Here is a 7,538-nt window from a genome sequence, read left to right on the forward strand (position 1 = left end):
AGCAGACTAAACCACCCTGGAACATAACACACCTCCAGGTGAGTTGCCTCCTTCCTCCTCAGTGCCAACCTCCAAATCCTAATCCTACCCACTCTCAGTGCCAACCTCCTCCTCCTCCTAATCCTACTCCCTTCTCAGTGCCAACCTCCTCCTCCTAATCCTACCCCTTCAGTGCCAGCCTCTTCCTCCTCCTAATCCTACCCCCTTCTCAGTGCCAACCTCCTCCTCCTAATCCTACCCCCTCAGTGCCAACCTCTTCCTCCTCCTAATCCTGCCCCCTCAGTGCCAACCTCCTCCTCCTAATCCTACCCCCTCAGTGCCAACCTCTTCCTCCTCCTAATCCTACCCACTCAGTGCCAACCTCCTCCTCCTAATCCTACCCACTCTCATTGCCAACCTCCTCCTCCTAATCCTACCCCCTGCTCAGTGCCAACCTCCTCCTCCTAATCCTACTCCCTCAGTGCCAGCCTCTTCCTCCTCCTAATCCTACCCCCTCACTGCCAACCTCCTCCTCCTGATCCTACCCACCCTCTCAGACCTCAGTGCCAGCCTCCTAATCCCACCTCCCTCTCAGTGCCAACCTCTTCCTCCTCCTCCTAATTGTACCCCCCCTCAGTGCCAGCCTCTTCCTCCCCCTAATCCTACCTCCCCTCAGTGCCAGCCTCCTCCTAATCCTACCCCCCTCTCGGTGCCAACCTCCTTCTAATCCTGATCCTTCTCAGTGCCAGTTTCCTCCTTCTAATCCTACCCCCTCTCAGTGCCAACCTCCTCCTCCTCCTCTCCCTCAGTGCTAGCCTCCTCCTCCTCCTCTCCCTCAGTGCCAACCTCCTCCTCCTCCTCTCCCTCAGTGCCAACCTCCTCCTCCTCCTCTGCCTCAGTGCCAACCTCCTCCTCCTCCTCTGCCTCAGTGCCAACCTCCTCCTCCTCCTCTCCCTCAGTGCCAACCTCCTCCTCCTCTGCCTCAGTGCCAACCTCCTCCTCCTCCTCTCCCTCAGTGCCAACCTCCTCCTCCTCTTCCTCAGTGCAAGCCTCCTCCTCCTCCTCCTCCTCCTCCTCTCCCTCAGTGTCAACCTCTTCCTTCTCTCCCTCAGTGCCAACCTCTTCCTCCTCCTCCTCCTCTTCTCCCTCAATGCCAGCCTCCTCCTCCTCCTCTCCCTCAGTGCCAACCTCCTCCTCCTCCTCTTCTCCCTCAGTGCCAACCTTCCTCCTCCTCCGCTTCCTCCACCTCTCAGTGCCAACTTCCTCCCCCTCTTCCCCTTCTCGTCTTCTCCCCTTCCAATCTCCTCCTCCTCCTTGTCCCCCCTCCCCCTTCTCTTCTTCCCCCCTTCCCCATCTCCTCGTCCTCCTTCCCCCTTCTCCTCCTCGGCTCTTCAGGCCGATGATGTGATATGTATTTTATTCCAGCTTTTCCACGCTATTTTATGTATTTTTTTGTGTATGTAGTCTTTTTTTAATAATATTTTCGCCCGTGCAAATAAATAAAGTCGTCTTCTGTGTGTTTTAATTCCAAAATATGGGAGAACGAAAAAAAATTTGATGAGCTGCGGGATTTAGCAATAGGGCATCATAAGGCCCGGGTGTTCAGCAGTGGTACAAGCTTCCAATTTCCCCCACCAGGTGGCAGCACCAGTCTTCTCAGGAACAGGAAAACATAAGCCCCCTTCCCTGTGCAACCAAAGATAGTTCAATGGATGACCAATAGATGGCAGCACCATTTAGTGCTGCCATCTATTGGTCATCGTTTGAACTATTGTTGGTTGCACAGGGAAGGGGGCTTATGTTTTGCTGTTCCTGAGAAGACTGGTGCTGCCATCTGGTAGAAAATATGTGAACTTTACCAGTGGTGCCATCTGGTAGAAAATATGTGAACTAATTTTTCCAGAGCTGAACACCAAGGCGTCATTCCCCCCCGTTCATCCATGGGCCTGGTAAGTATTGTCTTGTACACTATTACAGGATATAGGAAACAGGGTAGGTAGTATTTCCACCACTTTATTTTGTACTCCAGTGTTCAACACGTTACGTTTGAGATTCAAGTTACATTGTATATGAGGTTCATGGCTGCGAAAAAGGATGTAAATAATGAAGGGGGAGATGTGCTAGTGGAGAGAGAGAGAGAGAGAGAGAGAGAGAGTCACATGGGGGGGGGGATTCTTTTCTCAATTCATGACTCACAAAAAATTAAAGATTCTTTCTGTGGACTCAACCACTCCATATAAAGACACAATACTGGATGGTTTTAGTAGTAGCAGTAGCAGTTCTAGCCACAAATTCATCTGAAATGTGAACCCGGTGGATTAAAGGCTGAAATTATTGTATAACTGATTATTTTCCAAAGCAATCTCGGTATTGATAAAGGGAAGACAGTATGGGTGGGAGAGTGAGAGAGGGGGTGGGAGGGCAGGATAATGACAGGATGACGGGGGTGTGGGATATGGGCAGGACATCTGAGACAATGTAGTGATAAATTACTGGTGATTGATGGGAAAATAATAACCAGCAGTACACAATAATTCCAACCTGCAGTCCACTGGGTTCATATTTCAGGTGAACTATTACTGCTACTACTACTATTACTACTACTACAACTACTACTAAACCATCCAGTATTATATCTTCATATGGCGTGGATCAGTGCATGGAAAGCATTTTGTGTTTTATCTGAGCCATAAATTGAAAGAACCCCCTCCCCTTGTAACTCTCTCTCTCTCTCTCTCTCTCACACACACATTTCTCATTATATGTACCCTTCAAACCCCCTTTCTCTCTCTCTCTTCCCCTTAACTCTGATCCCTTCATCATATGTCACCCCCCCTCTCTCTCTCTCTCTCTCTCACACACACACACACAATTTCATTTCCCCTTGTTATTTGTACCATTCTCTCTCTCTCTCTCTCTCTCTCTCTCTCTCTCTCTCACACACACACACACAATCCTATTCCCCCTTGTTATGTACCCACCTCTCTCTCTTTCTCTCTCTCTCTATCTATTGCCAGACGCCTCAATCCCGTTTAGGGTGGCCACAAACAAATCGCCTCCAAGTCGCCCTGTCCCCCGCCATTTCACTGCCCTGCTTCCAACTCACACCCCCCTCTCTCATATACCTCTCCACCCCATCCCTCCATCTCATCCTCGGCCTCCCCCTCCCTCTTCCCCCCTCCACCTCACTCACATACACTCTCTTCGTCAGTCTTTCACCCTCCATCCTCTCCACATGGCCAAACCACCTCAGTGTGTTCCTCATAACGCTTCCTATCACATCCACACCACAACGCTCCTTTATATCCTCATTCGTCAGCCTGTCTCTCGATGTGACATCACAGGCACCTCTTAAATAACTCATTTCCACTGCTCTCACACTTGACTTGTGTCCTTCCAACAACGTCCAAGCTTCACTTCCATACGTTAGAGTTGGTATCACAATACTGTCATGTAGTAACTTTTTCACCTCTATGCTCACTTCCCTGTTTCTTATCACTGCTTTCAAAGAACTAGCAGCCTTCCTTCCCTGCTGTACCTTTTCAAGCACTTCACCCTCCAAACCTCCATCCTTACTCATCACACTACCCAAGTACTTAAACATACATTTTCCAATTCTCTCTCTCACACACACAAAACCATCTCCCCTTACTATGCTTTCTCTCTCTCTCTCTCTCTCTCTCTCTCTCTCTCTCTCTCACACACACACACACACACACACACACACACACACACACACACATACATACATACATTTCCCCTTCTACAGTATGTACCCTGCCTCTCTCTCCTGCATAAGGTGTAGGAGGTAAACTTTTTTTTAACATAGTGTAAAGGTCTAACTAAACAGTAATATGTAATACTAAAGATGCCACTGCAATATAATAATTTGGTCCACAAAATATATATATTTTTATGCACAAATTCTGTAAGTTTTGGTGACTTTCATATGCTGATATTATTTTGCTGCCAGCTTTGGTAATGGCAACTTCAGTGTTACATTGTACACTAACACTTACATTATACAGTGATGCAGAACAATGGTATAACTGATTGACAATACCAACATCACATACAGCTGTACTCCAAACAGTACTTAGCACAAGAACAGAAGACTGAAAGAAATTTGGACCAAGTTAAGGCAAAAAGGGTATAGACAGGCAACTGAAACAAGATTGTAAAAATGTACACACAAGAATTTATTTTTACAAAATAACATTCACTTACTATACATATATGGTACATGCCTATACTCTCTTCACCTTAACTTGGCCGAATTTTCATAATTTTGTAGCTGAAATTCTTGTTCAATGCCAGAAACATAATTTTCATAGCACTTCCTCATGACTAGCACAATATTCTAGGCAATCTCTTGTTACATGTACAGTACTGTACAGTGATAATGGAAAAGATGTTAATTTTAGGCCAAGTTAGAGTGCCGGTAAAAACTGTATAGTAATATCAGTTGTGCATTCAGACAAACTATTATTCTTACAGTTGAAGCCTTTGTGGATCTATTTTACATTCACTTATTCAGGCCATCACAAGAAACTAATGGCAAACTGACTGGCTTTTGCTGTGTTGTCTCCAAAGGCAAACATTTTATGCCCCATACTGAATGGCCTCGGTAAAACTTCAGTGTGAAGTGGTTAAAAGCTACATTAAATTTTTGCCTGCACACATCAATGACTTAGTATCATTTAACTACCAGTAATATCTATCTATCTATTGCCAGACGCCTCAATCCCGTTCGGAGTGGCCACAAACAAATCGCCTCCACGTCGCCCTGTCCCCCGCCATTTCACTGCCCCGCTCCCAACTCACACTACCAGTAATAACTTTAGAAAATTGTCTTCCTGATGCAAGGGGTAATAGAAATTCACATAATGGAGCATTTAGAAAAAGACCCACTGATCCAGCTCTACTCATGTCTGTGTCTAAGAAACATGCTGAGCATTAAGCATAAGTCTGTTCTTATATATGTACTACAACTCTAACCTGGGATTTAAAAAGAAAAGAAAAAAATGAGTCCCCCTCCCCCCACACAAAACCTTCAGTGAAGAATGTCCTGTACATAATCACTTTAGTCCAGTTCAATTAATATACAACCATTTATACATACAAAACACACCTACAGTATTTGCATGACCATCTTCTACCTATGGTCAATAAATAACACTTCAGCAAATGATATGACAGATGTTAGAGGCAGTGAGTTGAGGAGCTTGGACAACAGGGAGGGTGGATTGCTGCAGCCTGGTAGGGAGAAAGACACTGTGTTACTAGAGTAATAAGCAAAATAACTGCATAGGTAGAGATATTAGGAAGTTTACAGATAACAATATGGGCCCTAGTGATTTTGTACAGCAGGAAAAACATCATATGGATAAAGATCAATATGATGGTAATATTTCTTATTGTGTTGATGATCATAACTGATCATCAGCATAATAAGAAATATTGCCATCACATTCATCATCTATATTATGTTTTTCCTGCTGCTGTAGTCACAGGCTCCTCTGAAGGTGAACCAGTGAACTACAAGCTCTTATCTTGCAGTCAGTCCTCCTTCTTTTCGGGGGATAACAAGACTGGGTACATGGTTATATCAGTGCCACTGCATGAAGGCATCCCTCTATACTGGCTACATGGTTATATCAGTGCCACTGCATGAAGGCATCCCTCTATACTGGCTACATGGTTATATCAGTGCCACTGCATGAAGGCATCCCTCTATACTGGCTACATGGTTATATCAGTGCCACTGCATGAAGGCATCCCTCTATACTGGGTACATGGTTATATCAGTGCCACTGCATGAAGGCATCCCTCTATACTGGCTACATGGTTATATCAGTGCCACTGCATGAAGGCATCCCTCTATACTGGCTACATGGTTATATCAGTGCCACTGCATGAAGGCATCCTTCAATAGTATTTTGATAAACAAAATAACAAAATACTACTTATATGCTTTCTCTTTCTGGATCCTACCTAACCTGATGTTTTAATGGAATTAGGGTTATCCATCCATCCATCATCCAACCCTATGCTGCCCCATGAAGAGTGTTGGAGCCTAGGGCTAGGCAAGTTGGTCCTGACATTTAAGATGAGAGTGACCAGCCTCACTCATCCCTGCATGGCATTACATGTGCATTATACCCCAACCACCCCTTGGATATTAACCTACAGTACATAGGCCCAATCTGACTGGAGTGCCTGAATTACCCACTAAACCACCAGATGCCATAATATGGTTATATGGTTACCACCCAGCACAGTAAATGGTTTCCTGGTGTACAGGAAACCATTTCACTTGTCATTCAGTGTAGAATCACCCACAGGCAGAAGAAAGAGGAAAGAATGAAGGCAAGACAGAAGAGGAAGGAAGGAAGACAGGAAAGGGCAGACACCCAAAGTAGCACTACACAGTGAGTGGATGGTGAGTGCCCCCACCTACCAACAAGTTAGGGTAGTAAGGATGCAGGGGGGGGGGGCTAGTAATCATCTCAACCCTATCTTTAAAAAAAAAAAAAAGTTGGGTGACAGTAGGATTGGGGGGGAAGGGGGATGACCAAGGCCCATCATTTAGAAACTGCCTAATATCTCTCCTACTGTAAGTGATTATTCTGCTTATTACTCCTTACTATCATCTTGTGTCATTTAAATCATTACAATACCTCCATATTCAGCATAAATAACATACAAATAGACAGCAGGCAGCCCTATCCAAAAATAATTAGCTAAGGAAAAGATGCTAGGCAGCCTCCTTAAATTACAAGAATATGGACCCAGTGGTTATGCTGATACAATGACAATTAATGGTATTTTGTGGCCTATTACACAGGCAGCTGGAGGTACTCAGTGCCAACGAGGCAACGGTTACCGGCCTCACTTGCCCACCCCTCAGATGTTATAGTGTCCATCCACCTGGAGCACCTTAACCCACTAAACCACCAGCCACCATAGCAAAATGATATGGTGTATAGCAAACCATTTTACTTGTCACTCAGGGGCACTACATGAGAGAGAGAGAGAGAGAGGGGAGGATGGAGACAACATCAAGTAGAGAGAGGGGGGGGGGGTGAAGGATGGGGACTACATCAAGTGGAGGGGGAGATGGGGACTACATCAAAAGGGGGACTACATCAAGCAGGGCAGAGAGGGGGGAGGCACTACATTGTGTGAGGGAAGAGAGGGGGTCACTATCAAGCGGGAGGAGGGGGAAGGGGTGGGGACAGGGAAAAGGAGGGAAGGGAGAGGATGACTGCACCCCCACCTTCCACTATTATATTATAATTATTATTTTATGATAAATACAACCACCAATACCACCAATGTTACAGCTTTCACAAACAAGACAAATGATAAAGAAGGAATAACACAGTTTTTAATCAAGTGGATATAGAATGTATTTTACTTACAAACAACTGTAACCTTCAATACATGTGGTAGGTGGGGACACTCACCATCCACTCACTTGATGTAGTGCTGCTCTCAGGTGTCTGCCCCTTCCTCTCCTCCATCCTTCTTTCCTTCCATCCTCTTCTTTCTTTCCT

This window comes from Coenobita brevimanus, chromosome 92 (genome assembly GCF_032717465.1).
Source record: "Coenobita brevimanus isolate Jiangsu-jjx chromosome 92, ASM3271746v2, whole genome shotgun sequence".
Taxonomy (NCBI): domain Eukaryota; kingdom Metazoa; phylum Arthropoda; class Malacostraca; order Decapoda; family Coenobitidae; genus Coenobita; species Coenobita brevimanus.